The 16,245-nt window shown below is 46.2% G+C and overlaps 10 non-coding genes across 10 annotated transcripts; all 10 read left to right on the top strand.

Annotated features, from left to right (window-relative positions):
- Positions 1–939: 939 nt before the first annotated feature.
- On the top strand, positions 940–1,130 carry LOC142269254 (U2 spliceosomal RNA). Its single transcript, XR_012734778.1, has one exon. It is a non-coding gene; the product is annotated as a U2 spliceosomal RNA (small nuclear RNA).
- Positions 1,131–2,517: 1,387 nt separating this feature from the next.
- On the top strand, positions 2,518–2,708 carry LOC142269252 (U2 spliceosomal RNA). Its single transcript, XR_012734776.1, has one exon. It is a non-coding gene; the product is annotated as a U2 spliceosomal RNA (small nuclear RNA).
- A 1,387-nt stretch (positions 2,709–4,095) lies between these two features.
- On the top strand, positions 4,096–4,286 carry LOC142269250 (U2 spliceosomal RNA). The gene has a single exon (XR_012734775.1). It is a non-coding gene; the product is annotated as a U2 spliceosomal RNA (small nuclear RNA).
- A 1,386-nt stretch (positions 4,287–5,672) lies between these two features.
- On the top strand, positions 5,673–5,863 carry LOC142269249 (U2 spliceosomal RNA). Its single transcript, XR_012734774.1, has one exon. It is a non-coding gene; the product is annotated as a U2 spliceosomal RNA (small nuclear RNA).
- Positions 5,864–7,250: 1,387 nt separating this feature from the next.
- On the top strand, positions 7,251–7,441 carry LOC142269248 (U2 spliceosomal RNA). The gene has a single exon (XR_012734773.1). It is a non-coding gene; the product is annotated as a U2 spliceosomal RNA (small nuclear RNA).
- A 1,387-nt stretch (positions 7,442–8,828) lies between these two features.
- LOC142269247 (U2 spliceosomal RNA) lies at positions 8,829–9,019 on the top strand. The gene has a single exon (XR_012734772.1). It is a non-coding gene; the product is annotated as a U2 spliceosomal RNA (small nuclear RNA).
- Positions 9,020–10,407: 1,388 nt separating this feature from the next.
- On the top strand, positions 10,408–10,598 carry LOC142269246 (U2 spliceosomal RNA). The gene has a single exon (XR_012734771.1). It is a non-coding gene; the product is annotated as a U2 spliceosomal RNA (small nuclear RNA).
- Positions 10,599–11,985: 1,387 nt separating this feature from the next.
- On the top strand, positions 11,986–12,176 carry LOC142269245 (U2 spliceosomal RNA). The gene has a single exon (XR_012734770.1). It is a non-coding gene; the product is annotated as a U2 spliceosomal RNA (small nuclear RNA).
- Positions 12,177–13,563: 1,387 nt separating this feature from the next.
- On the top strand, positions 13,564–13,754 carry LOC142269244 (U2 spliceosomal RNA). Its single transcript, XR_012734769.1, has one exon. It is a non-coding gene; the product is annotated as a U2 spliceosomal RNA (small nuclear RNA).
- A 1,387-nt stretch (positions 13,755–15,141) lies between these two features.
- On the top strand, positions 15,142–15,332 carry LOC142269243 (U2 spliceosomal RNA). The gene has a single exon (XR_012734768.1). It is a non-coding gene; the product is annotated as a U2 spliceosomal RNA (small nuclear RNA).
- Positions 15,333–16,245: the final 913 nt, after the last annotated feature.

Raw genomic sequence — 16,245 nt, 5'->3', positions numbered from 1 at the left:
TGTTGGCGCCCTCATCCTGGAGGAATAGTTTGCTTGCTCTTGGACATTCTAAAAGAGAGGTCATGATAGACATTGAGCTTCTGAGCTCAATTGGGGAAAGTCATGGGTGATGAATGTTTGCAACCTACTGCGAAGCCTCATACCGCAATATAAGGAACGTCAAATACTAAGAAAGGGCGGCCTATGAAAGAATTACTACTTTCAATAAGTACACTTAAACGGCTAATTGGGAATAGAAAAACTGTAAAAAGCCCTCTGAGAAAGCCCCCCTCTAACCTTTGATAGTAAGCTTTTCTGTAGTCTGCCTGTTGATGTATTTTCCGTTTGAACTGTGCACAACATGAAGAGACGGAACACTGGCGGCTTGTCACAATGCCCCCCGATGACATCACAATAGCGCTGCTGCCTAGAAAACAAGCTGCGCAGAAGAAGTTGTTCTTTGGGTGGGAGGGTGGGCTAGTGGAAGGAGGGGGCAATCTCTTTTTTTCCCGGGTGGTAGGGGGATGACAGGAGAAGGGAAGCGGGTGGTGAGAAAGGTACAGAGGGCAGGGTTTGGGGGCTGGGAAGGAAAGGGAAAAGATTAGGGTTTGGGGATGATGAAAGGGCTTTCTACGGGTAAGGATGGCAAAGGGTGGCAGTGACGGAAAGTCAGGCAACCTGTCCTGTCCGTCTTTTTGTATCGTGAATTGGAAAGACTGCAAGGGGGAGGGGAGTTGCTTGCGCCCTAAAGGAGGAGTTATTCAGATTCATTGCAGTGGGCGGCGGCTGCAAAACGCACCATTCTTCTTGTTTTGGCTCTGCAAAGCAGCCTTTTCAAGGGTTGGCTTGGGTGACAAAATGTCTTGTGTAGGCGTGGGTTTGTCTCCCTCTCGCTCTCTCTCCCTAAGATGTGTCCGGCATAGGCCAGGGTGCCACTCGAGGCCCAAACCAATTCTGGTTATCGCTTCTCGGCCTTTTGGCTAAGATCAAGTGTAGTATCTGTTCTTATCAGTTTAATATCTGATACGTCCCCTATCTGGGGACCATATATTAAATGGATTTTTAGAACAGGGAGATGGAAAAAGAGCTTGCTCTGTCCACTCCACGCATTGACCTGGTATTGCAGTACCTCCAGGAACGGTGCACCCCTTCTTAACCCAGTTTCCAAAAGCAGAACTCAATTCACCTGATTCATATTAGCCCGATTTAATGAATTGGAAGAAAGCATACGTCTTCATATGCACCTCAATTTGGCCCATTCACTTTTCACACTTCCTCCTTTTGTTTTTTATCTTTCACACTTTTGACTTTCTTTATTCATCCAAATAGCAAACTCATCACCACTCAACCTGACCAACTCGGCTATGTCCCCGTGCTGCAGTTCTCTGTCTTATCTAGATCATTTGCAATTGAATGGAATAGATCCCTTTTGGACAAAGTGGATTCACCTGCTGCTGCAGTGACCACAGGTGTGATAACATCTAGAATTGGCATCTGGTGCGATCTCTCCGCTTCCACTCCAAAGAAAGTTACCTGTTTATTCCTATCATGCATTGGTTTTTGGGGTTTTCTTTGAGTAATGATGATCTCTTTAGTAGTCTGTTGGCGCCCTCTCCTGGAGGAATAGTTTGCTTGCTCTTGGACATTCTAAAAGAGAGGTCATGATAGACATTGAGCTTCTGAGCTCAATTGGGGAAAGTCATGGGTGATGAATGTTTGCAACCTACTGCGAAGCCTCATACCGCAATATAAGGAACGTCAAATACTAAGAAAGGGCGGCCTATGAAAGAATTACTACTTTCAATAAGTACACTTAAACGGCTAATTGGGAATAGAAAAACTGTAAAAAGCCCTCTGAGAAAGCCCCCCTCTAACCTTTGATAGTAAGCTTTTCTGTAGTCTGCCTGTTGATGTATTTTCCGTTTGAACTGTGCACAACATGAAGAGACGGAACACTGGCGGCTTGTCACAATGCCCCCCGATGACATCACAATAGCGCTGCTGCCTAGAAAACAAGCTGCGCAGAAGAAGTTGTTCTTTGGGTGGGAGGGTGGGCTAGTGGAAGGAGGGGGCAATCTCTTTTTTTCCCGGGTGGTAGGGGGATGACAGGAGAAGGGAAGCGGGTGGTGAGAAAGGTACAGAGGGCAGGGTTTGGGGGCTGGGAAGGAAAGGGAAAAGATTAGGGTTTGGGGATGATGAAAGGGCTTTCTACGGGTAAGGATGGCAAAGGGTGGCAGTGACGGAAAGTCAGGCAACCTGTCCTGTCCGTCTTTTTGTATCGTGAATTGGAAAGACTGCAAGGGGGAGGGGAGTTGCTTGCGCCCTAAAGGAGGAGTTATTCAGATTCATTGCAGTGGGCGGCGGCTGCAAAACGCACCATTCTTCTTGTTTTGGCTCTGCAAAGCAGCCTTTTCAAGGGTTGGCTTGGGTGACAAAATGTCTTGTGTAGGCGTGGGTTTGTCTCCCTCTCGCTCTCTCTCCCTAAGATGTGTCCGGCATAGGCCAGGGTGCCACTCGAGGCCCAAACCAATTCTGGTTATCGCTTCTCGGCCTTTTGGCTAAGATCAAGTGTAGTATCTGTTCTTATCAGTTTAATATCTGATACGTCCCCTATCTGGGGACCATATATTAAATGGATTTTTAGAACAGGGAGATGGAAAAAGAGCTTGCTCTGTCCACTCCACGCATTGACCTGGTATTGCAGTACCTCCAGGAACGGTGCACCCCTTCTTAACCCAGTTTCCAAAAGCAGAACTCAATTCACCTGATTCATATTAGCCCGATTTAATGAATTGGAAGAAAGCATACGTCTTCATATGCACCTCAATTTGGCCCATTCACTTTTCACACTTCCTCCTTTTGTTTTTTATCTTTCACACTTTTGACTTTCTTTATTCATCCAAATAGCAAACTCATCACCACTCAACCTGACCAACTCGGCTATGTCCCCGTGCTGCAGTTCTCTGTCTTATCTAGATCATTTGCAATTGAATGGAATAGATCCCTTTTGGACAAAGTGGATTCACCTGCTGCTGCAGTGACCACAGGTGTGATAACATCTAGAATTGGCATCTGGTGCGATCTCTCCGCTTCCACTCCAAAGAAAGTTACCTGTTTATTCCTATCATGCATTGGTTTTTGGGGTTTTCTTTGAGTAATGATGATCTCTTTAGTAGTCTGTTGGCGCCCTCTCCTGGAGGAATAGTTTGCTTGCTCTTGGACATTCTAAAAGAGAGGTCATGATAGACATTGAGCTTCTGAGCTCAATTGGGGAAAGTCATGGGTGATGAATGTTTGCAACCTACTGCGAAGCCTCATACCGCAATATAAGGAACGTCAAATACTAAGAAAGGGCGGCCTATGAAAGAATTACTACTTTCAATAAGTACACTTAAACGGCTAATTGGGAATAGAAAAACTGTAAAAAGCCCTCTGAGAAAGCCCCCCTCTAACCTTTGATAGTAAGCTTTTCTGTAGTCTGCCTGTTGATGTATTTTCCGTTTGAACTGTGCACAACATGAAGAGACGGAACACTGGCGGCTTGTCACAATGCCCCCCGATGACATCACAATAGCGCTGCTGCCTAGAAAACAAGCTGCGCAGAAGAAGTTGTTCTTTGGGTGGGAGGGTGGGCTAGTGGAAGGAGGGGGCAATCTCTTTTTTTCCCGGGTGGTAGGGGGATGACAGGAGAAGGGAAGCGGGTGGTGAGAAAGGTACAGAGGGCAGGGTTTGGGGGCTGGGAAGGAAAGGGAAAAGATTAGGGTTTGGGGATGATGAAAGGGCTTTCTACGGGTAAGGATGGCAAAGGGTGGCAGTGACGGAAAGTCAGGCAACCTGTCCTGTCCGTCTTTTTGTATCGTGAATTGGAAAGACTGCAAGGGGGAGGGGAGTTGCTTGCGCCCTAAAGGAGGAGTTATTCAGATTCATTGCAGTGGGCGGCGGCTGCAAAACGCACCATTCTTCTTGTTTTGGCTCTGCAAAGCAGCCTTTTCAAGGGTTGGCTTGGGTGACAAAATGTCTTGTGTAGGCGTGGGTTTGTCTCCCTCTCGCTCTCTCTCCCTAAGATGTGTCCGGCATAGGCCAGGGTGCCACTCGAGGCCCAAACCAATTCTGGTTATCGCTTCTCGGCCTTTTGGCTAAGATCAAGTGTAGTATCTGTTCTTATCAGTTTAATATCTGATACGTCCCCTATCTGGGGACCATATATTAAATGGATTTTTAGAACAGGGAGATGGAAAAAGAGCTTGCTCTGTCCACTCCACGCATTGACCTGGTATTGCAGTACCTCCAGGAACGGTGCACCCCTTCTTAACCCAGTTTCCAAAAGCAGAACTCAATTCACCTGATTCATATTAGCCCGATTTAATGAATTGGAAGAAAGCATACGTCTTCATATGCACCTCAATTTGGCCCATTCACTTTTCACACTTCCTCCTTTTGTTTTTTATCTTTCACACTTTTGACTTTCTTTATTCATCCAAATAGCAAACTCATCACCACTCAACCTGACCAACTCGGCTATGTCCCCGTGCTGCAGTTCTCTGTCTTATCTAGATCATTTGCAATTGAATGGAATAGATCCCTTTTGGACAAAGTGGATTCACCTGCTGCTGCAGTGACCACAGGTGTGATAACATCTAGAATTGGCATCTGGTGCGATCTCTCCGCTTCCACTCCAAAGAAAGTTACCTGTTTATTCCTATCATGCATTGGTTTTTGGGGTTTTCTTTGAGTAATGATGATCTCTTTAGTAGTCTGTTGGCGCCCTCTCCTGGAGGAATAGTTTGCTTGCTCTTGGACATTCTAAAAGAGAGGTCATGATAGACATTGAGCTTCTGAGCTCAATTGGGGAAAGTCATGGGTGATGAATGTTTGCAACCTACTGCGAAGCCTCATACCGCAATATAAGGAACGTCAAATACTAAGAAAGGGCGGCCTATGAAAGAATTACTACTTTCAATAAGTACACTTAAACGGCTAATTGGGAATAGAAAAACTGTAAAAAGCCCTCTGAGAAAGCCCCCCTCTAACCTTTGATAGTAAGCTTTTCTGTAGTCTGCCTGTTGATGTATTTTCCGTTTGAACTGTGCACAACATGAAGAGACGGAACACTGGCGGCTTGTCACAATGCCCCCCGATGACATCACAATAGCGCTGCTGCCTAGAAAACAAGCTGCGCAGAAGAAGTTGTTCTTTGGGTGGGAGGGTGGGCTAGTGGAAGGAGGGGGCAATCTCTTTTTTTCCCGGGTGGTAGGGGGATGACAGGAGAAGGGAAGCGGGGGTGAGAAAGGTACAGAGGGCAGGGTTTGGGGGCTGGGAAGGAAAGGGAAAAGATTAGGGTTTGGGGATGATGAAAGGGCTTTCTACGGGTAAGGATGGCAAAGGGTGGCAGTGACGGAAAGTCAGGCAACCTGTCCTGTCCGTCTTTTTGTATCGTGAATTGGAAAGACTGCAAGGGGGAGGGGAGTTGCTTGCGCCCTAAAGGAGGAGTTATTCAGATTCATTGCAGTGGGCGGCGGCTGCAAAACGCACCATTCTTCTTGTTTTGGCTCTGCAAAGCAGCCTTTTCAAGGGTTGGCTTGGGTGACAAAATGTCTTGTGTAGGCGTGGGTTTGTCTCCCTCTCGCTCTCTCTCCCTAAGATGTGTCCGGCATAGGCCAGGGTGCCACTCGAGGCCCAAACCAATTCTGGTTATCGCTTCTCGGCCTTTTGGCTAAGATCAAGTGTAGTATCTGTTCTTATCAGTTTAATATCTGATACGTCCCCTATCTGGGGACCATATATTAAATGGATTTTTAGAACAGGGAGATGGAAAAAGAGCTTGCTCTGTCCACTCCACGCATTGACCTGGTATTGCAGTACCTCCAGGAACGGTGCACCCCTTCTTAACCCAGTTTCCAAAAGCAGAACTCAATTCACCTGATTCATATTAGCCCGATTTAATGAATTGGAAGAAAGCATACGTCTTCATATGCACCTCAATTTGGCCCATTCACTTTTCACACTTCCTCCTTTTGTTTTTTATCTTTCACACTTTTGACTTTCTTTATTCATCCAAATAGCAAACTCATCACCACTCAACCTGACCAACTCGGCTATGTCCCCGTGCTGCAGTTCTCTGTCTTATCTAGATCATTTGCAATTGAATGGAATAGATCCCTTTTGGACAAAGTGGATTCACCTGCTGCTGCAGTGACCACAGGTGTGATAACATCTAGAATTGGCATCTGGTGCGATCTCTCCGCTTCCACTCCAAAGAAAGTTACCTGTTTATTCCTATCATGCATTGGTTTTTGGGGTTTTCTTTGAGTAATGATGATCTCTTTAGTAGTCTGTTGGCGCCCTCTCCTGGAGGAATAGTTTGCTTGCTCTTGGACATTCTAAAAGAGAGGTCATGATAGACATTGAGCTTCTGAGCTCAATTGGGGAAAGTCATGGGTGATGAATGTTTGCAACCTACTGCGAAGCCTCATACCGCAATATAAGGAACGTCAAATACTAAGAAAGGGCGGCCTATGAAAGAATTACTACTTTCAATAAGTACACTTAAACGGCTAATTGGGAATAGAAAAACTGTAAAAAGCCCTCTGAGAAAGCCCCCCTCTAACCTTTGATAGTAAGCTTTTCTGTAGTCTGCCTGTTGATGTATTTTCCGTTTGAACTGTGCACAACATGAAGAGACGGAACACTGGCGGCTTGTCACAATGCCCCCCGATGACATCACAATAGCGCTGCTGCCTAGAAAACAAGCTGCGCAGAAGAAGTTGTTCTTTGGGTGGGAGGGTGGGCTAGTGGAAGGAGGGGGCAATCTCTTTTTTTCCCGGGTGGTAGGGGGATGACAGGAGAAGGGAAGCGGGTGGTGAGAAAGGTACAGAGGGCAGGGTTTGGGGGCTGGGAAGGAAAGGGAAAAGATTAGGGTTTGGGGATGATGAAAGGGCTTTCTACGGGTAAGGATGGCAAAGGGTGGCAGTGACGGAAAGTCAGGCAACCTGTCCTGTCCGTCTTTTTGTATCGTGAATTGGAAAGACTGCAAGGGGGAGGGGAGTTGCTTGCGCCCTAAAGGAGGAGTTATTCAGATTCATTGCAGTGGGCGGCGGCTGCAAAACGCACCATTCTTCTTGTTTTGGCTCTGCAAAGCAGCCTTTTCAAGGGTTGGCTTGGGTGACAAAATGTCTTGTGTAGGCGTGGGTTTGTCTCCCTCTCGCTCTCTCTCCCTAAGATGTGTCCGGCATAGGCCAGGGTGCCACTCGAGGCCCAAACCAATTCTGGTTATCGCTTCTCGGCCTTTTGGCTAAGATCAAGTGTAGTATCTGTTCTTATCAGTTTAATATCTGATACGTCCCCTATCTGGGGACCATATATTAAATGGATTTTTAGAACAGGGAGATGGAAAAAGAGCTTGCTCTGTCCACTCCACGCATTGACCTGGTATTGCAGTACCTCCAGGAACGGTGCACCCCTTCTTAACCCAGTTTCCAAAAGCAGAACTCAATTCACCTGATTCATATTAGCCCGATTTAATGAATTGGAAGAAAGCATACGTCTTCATATGCACCTCAATTTGGCCCATTCACTTTTCACACTTCCTCCTTTTGTTTTTTATCTTTCACACTTTTGACTTTCTTTATTCATCCAAATAGCAAACTCATCACCACTCAACCTGACCAACTCGGCTATGTCCCCGTGCTGCAGTTCTCTGTCTTATCTAGATCATTTGCAATTGAATGGAATAGATCCCTTTTGGACAAAGTGGATTCACCTGCTGCTGCAGTGACCACAGGTGTGATAACATCTAGAATTGGCATCTGGTGCGATCTCTCCGCTTCCACTCCAAAGAAAGTTACCTGTTTATTCCTATCATGCATTGGTTTTTGGGGTTTTCTTTGAGTAATGATGATCTCTTTAGTAGTCTGTTGGCGCCCTCTCCTGGAGGAATAGTTTGCTTGCTCTTGGACATTCTAAAAGAGAGGTCATGATAGACATTGAGCTTCTGAGCTCAATTGGGGAAAGTCATGGGTGATGAATGTTTGCAACCTACTGCGAAGCCTCATACCGCAATATAAGGAACGTCAAATACTAAGAAAGGGCGGCCTATGAAAGAATTACTACTTTCAATAAGTACACTTAAACGGCTAATTGGGAATAGAAAAACTGTAAAAAGCCCTCTGAGAAAGCCCCCCTCTAACCTTTGATAGTAAGCTTTTCTGTAGTCTGCCTGTTGATGTATTTTCCGTTTGAACTGTGCACAACATGAAGAGACGGAACACTGGCGGCTTGTCACAATGCCCCCCGATGACATCACAATAGCGCTGCTGCCTAGAAAACAAGCTGCGCAGAAGAAGTTGTTCTTTGGGTGGGAGGGTGGGCTAGTGGAAGGAGGGGGCAATCTCTTTTTTTCCCGGGTGGTAGGGGGATGACAGGAGAAGGGAAGCGGGTGGTGAGAAAGGTACAGAGGGCAGGGTTTGGGGGCTGGGAAGGAAAGGGAAAAGATTAGGGTTTGGGGATGATGAAAGGGCTTTCTACGGGTAAGGATGGCAAAGGGTGGCAGTGACGGAAAGTCAGGCAACCTGTCCTGTCCGTCTTTTTGTATCGTGAATTGGAAAGACTGCAAGGGGGAGGGGAGTTGCTTGCGCCCTAAAGGAGGAGTTATTCAGATTCATTGCAGTGGGCGGCGGCTGCAAAACGCACCATTCTTCTTGTTTTGGCTCTGCAAAGCAGCCTTTTCAAGGGTTGGCTTGGGTGACAAAATGTCTTGTGTAGGCGTGGGTTTGTCTCCCTCTCGCTCTCTCTCCCTAAGATGTGTCCGGCATAGGCCAGGGTGCCACTCGAGGCCCAAACCAATTCTGGTTATCGCTTCTCGGCCTTTTGGCTAAGATCAAGTGTAGTATCTGTTCTTATCAGTTTAATATCTGATACGTCCCCTATCTGGGGACCATATATTAAATGGATTTTTAGAACAGGGAGATGGAAAAAGAGCTTGCTCTGTCCACTCCACGCATTGACCTGGTATTGCAGTACCTCCAGGAACGGTGCACCCCTTCTTAACCCAGTTTCCAAAAGCAGAACTCAATTCACCTGATTCATATTAGCCCGATTTAATGAATTGGAAGAAAGCATACGTCTTCATATGCACCTCAATTTGGCCCATTCACTTTTCACACTTCCTCCTTTTGTTTTTTATCTTTCACACTTTTGACTTTCTTTATTCATCCAAATAGCAAACTCATCACCACTCAACCTGACCAACTCGGCTATGTCCCCGTGCTGCAGTTCTCTGTCTTATCTAGATCATTTGCAATTGAATGGAATAGATCCCTTTTGGACAAAGTGGATTCACCTGCTGCTGCAGTGACCACAGGTGTGATAACATCTAGAATTGGCATCTGGTGCGATCTCTCCGCTTCCACTCCAAAGAAAGTTACCTGTTTATTCCTATCATGCATTGGTTTTTGGGGTTTTCTTTGAGTAATGATGATCTCTTTAGTAGTCTGTTGGCGCCCTCTCCTGGAGGAATAGTTTGCTTGCTCTTGGACATTCTAAAAGAGAGGTCATGATAGACATTGAGCTTCTGAGCTCAATTGGGGAAAGTCATGGGTGATGAATGTTTGCAACCTACTGCGAAGCCTCATACCGCAATATAAGGAACGTCAAATACTAAGAAAGGGCGGCCTATGAAAGAATTACTACTTTCAATAAGTACACTTAAACGGCTAATTGGGAATAGAAAAACTGTAAAAAGCCCTCTGAGAAAGCCCCCCTCTAACCTTTGATAGTAAGCTTTTCTGTAGTCTGCCTGTTGATGTATTTTCCGTTTGAACTGTGCACAACATGAAGAGACGGAACACTGGCGGCTTGTCACAATGCCCCCCGATGACATCACAATAGCGCTGCTGCCTAGAAAACAAGCTGCGCAGAAGAAGTTGTTCTTTGGGTGGGAGGGTGGGCTAGTGGAAGGAGGGGGCAATCTCTTTTTTTCCCGGGTGGTAGGGGGATGACAGGAGAAGGGAAGCGGGTGGTGAGAAAGGTACAGAGGGCAGGGTTTGGGGGCTGGGAAGGAAAGGGAAAAGATTAGGGTTTGGGGATGATGAAAGGGCTTTCTACGGGTAAGGATGGCAAAGGGTGGCAGTGACGGAAAGTCAGGCAACCTGTCCTGTCCGTCTTTTTGTATCGTGAATTGGAAAGACTGCAAGGGGGAGGGGAGTTGCTTGCGCCCTAAAGGAGGAGTTATTCAGATTCATTGCAGTGGGCGGCGGCTGCAAAACGCACCATTCTTCTTGTTTTGGCTCTGCAAAGCAGCCTTTTCAAGGGTTGGCTTGGGTGACAAAATGTCTTGTGTAGGCGTGGGTTTGTCTCCCTCTCGCTCTCATCTCCCTAAGATGTGTCCGGCATAGGCCAGGGTGCCACTCGAGGCCCAAACCAATTCTGGTTATCGCTTCTCGGCCTTTTGGCTAAGATCAAGTGTAGTATCTGTTCTTATCAGTTTAATATCTGATACGTCCCCTATCTGGGGACCATATATTAAATGGATTTTTAGAACAGGGAGATGGAAAAAGAGCTTGCTCTGTCCACTCCACGCATTGACCTGGTATTGCAGTACCTCCAGGAACGGTGCACCCCTTCTTAACCCAGTTTCCAAAAGCAGAACTCAATTCACCTGATTCATATTAGCCCGATTTAATGAATTGGAAGAAAGCATACGTCTTCATATGCACCTCAATTTGGCCCATTCACTTTTCACACTTCCTCCTTTTGTTTTTTATCTTTCACACTTTTGACTTTCTTTATTCATCCAAATAGCAAACTCATCACCACTCAACCTGACCAACTCGGCTATGTCCCCGTGCTGCAGTTCTCTGTCTTATCTAGATCATTTGCAATTGAATGGAATAGATCCCTTTTGGACAAAGTGGATTCACCTGCTGCTGCAGTGACCACAGGTGTGATAACATCTAGAATTGGCATCTGGTGCGATCTCTCCGCTTCCACTCCAAAGAAAGTTACCTGTTTATTCCTATCATGCATTGGTTTTTGGGGTTTTCTTTGAGTAATGATGATCTCTTTAGTAGTCTGTTGGCGCCCTCTCCTGGAGGAATAGTTTGCTTGCTCTTGGACATTCTAAAAGAGAGGTCATGATAGACATTGAGCTTCTGAGCTCAATTGGGGAAAGTCATGGGTGATGAATGTTTGCAACCTACTGCGAAGCCTCATACCGCAATATAAGGAACGTCAAATACTAAGAAAGGGCGGCCTATGAAAGAATTACTACTTTCAATAAGTACACTTAAACGGCTAATTGGGAATAGAAAAACTGTAAAAAGCCCTCTGAGAAAGCCCCCCTCTAACCTTTGATAGTAAGCTTTTCTGTAGTCTGCCTGTTGATGTATTTTCCGTTTGAACTGTGCACAACATGAAGAGACGGAACACTGGCGGCTTGTCACAATGCCCCCCGATGACATCACAATAGCGCTGCTGCCTAGAAAACAAGCTGCGCAGAAGAAGTTGTTCTTTGGGTGGGAGGGTGGGCTAGTGGAAGGAGGGGGCAATCTCTTTTTTTCCCGGGTGGTAGGGGGATGACAGGAGAAGGGAAGCGGGTGGTGAGAAAGGTACAGAGGGCAGGGTTTGGGGGCTGGGAAGGAAAGGGAAAAGATTAGGGTTTGGGGATGATGAAAGGGCTTTCTACGGGTAAGGATGGCAAAGGGTGGCAGTGACGGAAAGTCAGGCAACCTGTCCTGTCCGTCTTTTTGTATCGTGAATTGGAAAGACTGCAAGGGGGAGGGGAGTTGCTTGCGCCCTAAAGGAGGAGTTATTCAGATTCATTGCAGTGGGCGGCGGCTGCAAAACGCACCATTCTTCTTGTTTTGGCTCTGCAAAGCAGCCTTTTCAAGGGTTGGCTTGGGTGACAAAATGTCTTGTGTAGGCGTGGGTTTGTCTCCCTCTCGCTCTCTCTCCCTAAGATGTGTCCGGCATAGGCCAGGGTGCCACTCGAGGCCCAAACCAATTCTGGTTATCGCTTCTCGGCCTTTTGGCTAAGATCAAGTGTAGTATCTGTTCTTATCAGTTTAATATCTGATACGTCCCCTATCTGGGGACCATATATTAAATGGATTTTTAGAACAGGGAGATGGAAAAAGAGCTTGCTCTGTCCACTCCACGCATTGACCTGGTATTGCAGTACCTCCAGGAACGGTGCACCCCTTCTTAACCCAGTTTCCAAAAGCAGAACTCAATTCACCTGATTCATATTAGCCCGATTTAATGAATTGGAAGAAAGCATACGTCTTCATATGCACCTCAATTTGGCCCATTCACTTTTCACACTTCCTCCTTTTGTTTTTTATCTTTCACACTTTTGACTTTCTTTATTCATCCAAATAGCAAACTCATCACCACTCAACCTGACCAACTCGGCTATGTCCCCGTGCTGCAGTTCTCTGTCTTATCTAGATCATTTGCAATTGAATGGAATAGATCCCTTTTGGACAAAGTGGATTCACCTGCTGCTGCAGTGACCACAGGTGTGATAACATCTAGAATTGGCATCTGGTGCGATCTCTCCGCTTCCACTCCAAAGAAAGTTACCTGTTTATTCCTATCATGCATTGGTTTTTGGGGTTTTCTTTGAGTAATGATGATCTCTTTAGTAGTCTGTTGGCGCCCTCTCCTGGAGGAATAGTTTGCTTGCTCTTGGACATTCTAAAAGAGAGGTCATGATAGACATTGAGCTTCTGAGCTCAATTGGGGAAAGTCATGGGTGATGAATGTTTGCAACCTACTGCGAAGCCTCATACCGCAATATAAGGAACGTCAAATACTAAGAAAGGGCGGCCTATGAAAGAATTACTACTTTCAATAAGTACACTTAAACGGCTAATTGGGAATAGAAAAACTGTAAAAAGCCCTCTGAGAAAGCCCCCCTCTAACCTTTGATAGTAAGCTTTTCTGTAGTCTGCCTGTTGATGTATTTTCCGTTTGAACTGTGCACAACATGAAGAGACGGAACACTGGCGGCTTGTCACAATGCCCCCCGATGACATCACAATAGCGCTGCTGCCTAGAAAACAAGCTGCGCAGAAGAAGTTGTTCTTTGGGTGGGAGGGTGGGCTAGTGGAAGGAGGGGGCAATCTCTTTTTTTCCCGGGTGGTAGGGGGATGACAGGAGAAGGGAAGCGGGTGGTGAGAAAGGTACAGAGGGCAGGGTTTGGGGGCTGGGAAGGAAAGGGAAAAGATTAGGGTTTGGGGATGATGAAAGGGCTTTCTACGGGTAAGGATGGCAAAGGGTGGCAGTGACGGAAAGTCAGGCAACCTGTCCTGTCCGTCTTTTTGTATCGTGAATTGGAAAGACTGCAAGGGGGAGGGGAGTTGCTTGCGCCCTAAAGGAGGAGTTATTCAGATTCATTGCAGTGGGCGGCGGCTGCAAAACGCACCATTCTTCTTGTTTTGGCTCTGCAAAGCAGCCTTTTCAAGGGTTGGCTTGGGTGACAAAATGTCTTGTGTAGGCGTGGGTTTGTCTCCCTCTCGCTCTCTCTCCCTAAGATGTGTCCGGCATAGGCCAGGGTGCCACTCGAGGCCCAAACCAATTCTGGTTATCGCTTCTCGGCCTTTTGGCTAAGATCAAGTGTAGTATCTGTTCTTATCAGTTTAATATCTGATACGTCCCCTATCTGGGGACCATATATTAAATGGATTTTTAGAACAGGGAGATGGAAAAAGAGCTTGCTCTGTCCACTCCACGCATTGACCTGGTATTGCAGTACCTCCAGGAACGGTGCACCCCTTCTTAACCCAGTTTCCAAAAGCAGAACTCAATTCACCTGATTCATATTAGCCCGATTTAATGAATTGGAAGAAAGCATACGTCTTCATATGCACCTCAATTTGGCCCATTCACTTTTCACACTTCCTCCTTTTGTTTTTTATCTTTCACACTTTTGACTTTCTTTATTCATCCAAATAGCAAACTCATCACCACTCAACCTGACCAACTCGGCTATGTCCCCGTGCTGCAGTTCTCTGTCTTATCTAGATCATTTGCAATTGAATGGAATAGATCCCTTTTGGACAAAGTGGATTCACCTGCTGCTGCAGTGACCACAGGTGTGATAACATCTAGAATTGGCATCTGGTGCGATCTCTCCGCTTCCACTCCAAAGAAAGTTACCTGTTTATTCCTATCATGCATTGGTTTTTGGGGTTTTCTTTGAGTAATGATGATCTCTTTAGTAGTCTGTTGGCGCCCTCTCCTGGAGGAATAGTTTGCTTGCTCTTGGACATTCTAAAAGAGAGGTCATGATAGACATTGAGCTTCTGAGCTCAATTGGGGAAAGTCATGGGTGATGAATGTTTGCAACCTACTGCGAAGCCTCATACCGCAATATAAGGAACGTCAAATACTAAGAAAGGGCGGCCTATGAAAGAATTACTACTTTCAATAAGTACACTTAAACGGCTAATTGGGAATAGAAAAACTGTAAAAAGCCCTCTGAGAAAGCCCCCCTCTAACCTTTGATAGTAAGCTTTTCTGTAGTCTGCCTGTTGATGTATTTTCCGTTTGAACTGTGCACAACATGAAGAGACGGAACACTGGCGGCTTGTCACAATGCCCCCCGATGACATCACAATAGCGCTGCTGCCTAGAAAACAAGCTGCGCAGAAGAAGTTGTTCTTTGGGTGGGAGGGTGGGCTAGTGGAAGGAGGGGGCAATCTCTTTTTTTCCCGGGTGGTAGGGGGATGACAGGAGAAGGGAAGCGGGTGGTGAGAAAGGTACAGAGGGCAGGGTTTGGGGGCTGGGAAGGAAAGGGAAAAGATTAGGGTTTGGGGATGATGAAAGGGCTTTCTACGGGTAAGGATGGCAAAGGGTGGCAGTGACGGAAAGTCAGGCAACCTGTCCTGTCCGTCTTTTTGTATCGTGAATTGGAAAGACTGCAAGGGGGAGGGGAGTTGCTTGCGCCCTAAAGGAGGAGTTATTCAGATTCATTGCAGTGGGCGGCGGCTGCAAAACGCACCATTCTTCTTGTTTTGGCTCTGCAAAGCAGCCTTTTCAAGGGTTGGCTTGGGTGACAAAATGTCTTGTGTAGGCGTGGGTTTGTCTCCCTCTCGCTCTCTCTCCCTAAGATGTGTCCGGCATAGGCCAGGGTGCCACTCGAGGCCCAAACCAATTCTGGTTATCGCTTCTCGGCCTTTTGGCTAAGATCAAGTGTAGTATCTGTTCTTATCAGTTTAATATCTGATACGTCCCCTATCTGGGGACCATATATTAAATGGATTTTTAGAACAGGGAGATGGAAAAAGAGCTTGCTCTGTCCACTCCACGCATTGACCTGGTATTGCAGTACCTCCAGGAACGGTGCACCCCTTCTTAACCCAGTTTCCAAAAGCAGAACTCAATTCACCTGATTCATATTAGCCCGATTTAATGAATTGGAAGAAAGCATACGTCTTCATATGCACCTCAATTTGGCCCATTCACTTTTCACACTTCCTCCTTTTGTTTTTTATCTTTCACACTTTTGACTTTCTTTATTCATCCAAATAGCAAACTCATCACCACTCAACCTGACCAACTCGGCTATGTCCCCGTGCTGCAGTTCTCTGTCTTATCTAGATCATTTGCAATTGAATGGAATAGATCCCTTTTGGACAAAGTGGATTCACCTGCTGCTGCAGTGACCACAGGTGTGATAACATCTAGAATTGGCATCTGGTGCGATCTCTCCGCTTCCACTCCAAAGAAAGTTACCTGTTTATTCCTATCATGCATTGGTTTTTGGGGTTTTCTTTGAGTAATGATGATCTCTTTAGTAGTCTGTTGGCGCCCTCTCCTGGAGGAATAGTTTGCTTGCTCTTGGATTCCTAAAAGAGAGGTCATGATAGACATTGAGCTTCTGAGCTCAATTGGGGAAAGTCATGGGGTGATGAATGTTTGCAACCTACTGCGAAGCCTCATACCGCAATATAAGGAACGTCAAATACTAAGAAAGGGCGGCCTATGAAAGAATTACTACTTTCAATAAGTACACTTAAACTGCTAATTGGGAATAGAAAAACTGTAAAAAGCCCTCTTGAGAAAGCCCCCCTCTAACCTTTGATAGTAAGCTTTTCTGTAGTCTGCCTGTTGATGTATTTCCGTTTGAACTGTGCACAACATGAAGAGACGGAACACTGGCGGCTTGTCACAATGCCCCCCGATGACATCACAATAGCGCTGCTGCCTAGAAAACAAGCTGCGCAGAAGAAGTTGTTCTTTGGGTGGGGAGGGTGGGCTAGTGGA

The sequence above is a fragment of the Anomaloglossus baeobatrachus genome, unplaced genomic scaffold, assembly GCF_048569485.1.
Source record: "Anomaloglossus baeobatrachus isolate aAnoBae1 unplaced genomic scaffold, aAnoBae1.hap1 Scaffold_3153, whole genome shotgun sequence".
NCBI classification, from domain to species: Eukaryota; Metazoa; Chordata; class Amphibia; order Anura; family Aromobatidae; genus Anomaloglossus; species Anomaloglossus baeobatrachus.
The sequence above is the reverse complement of the archived record's forward strand: the minus strand, read 5'-3'. Positions and strand labels throughout refer to the sequence as shown.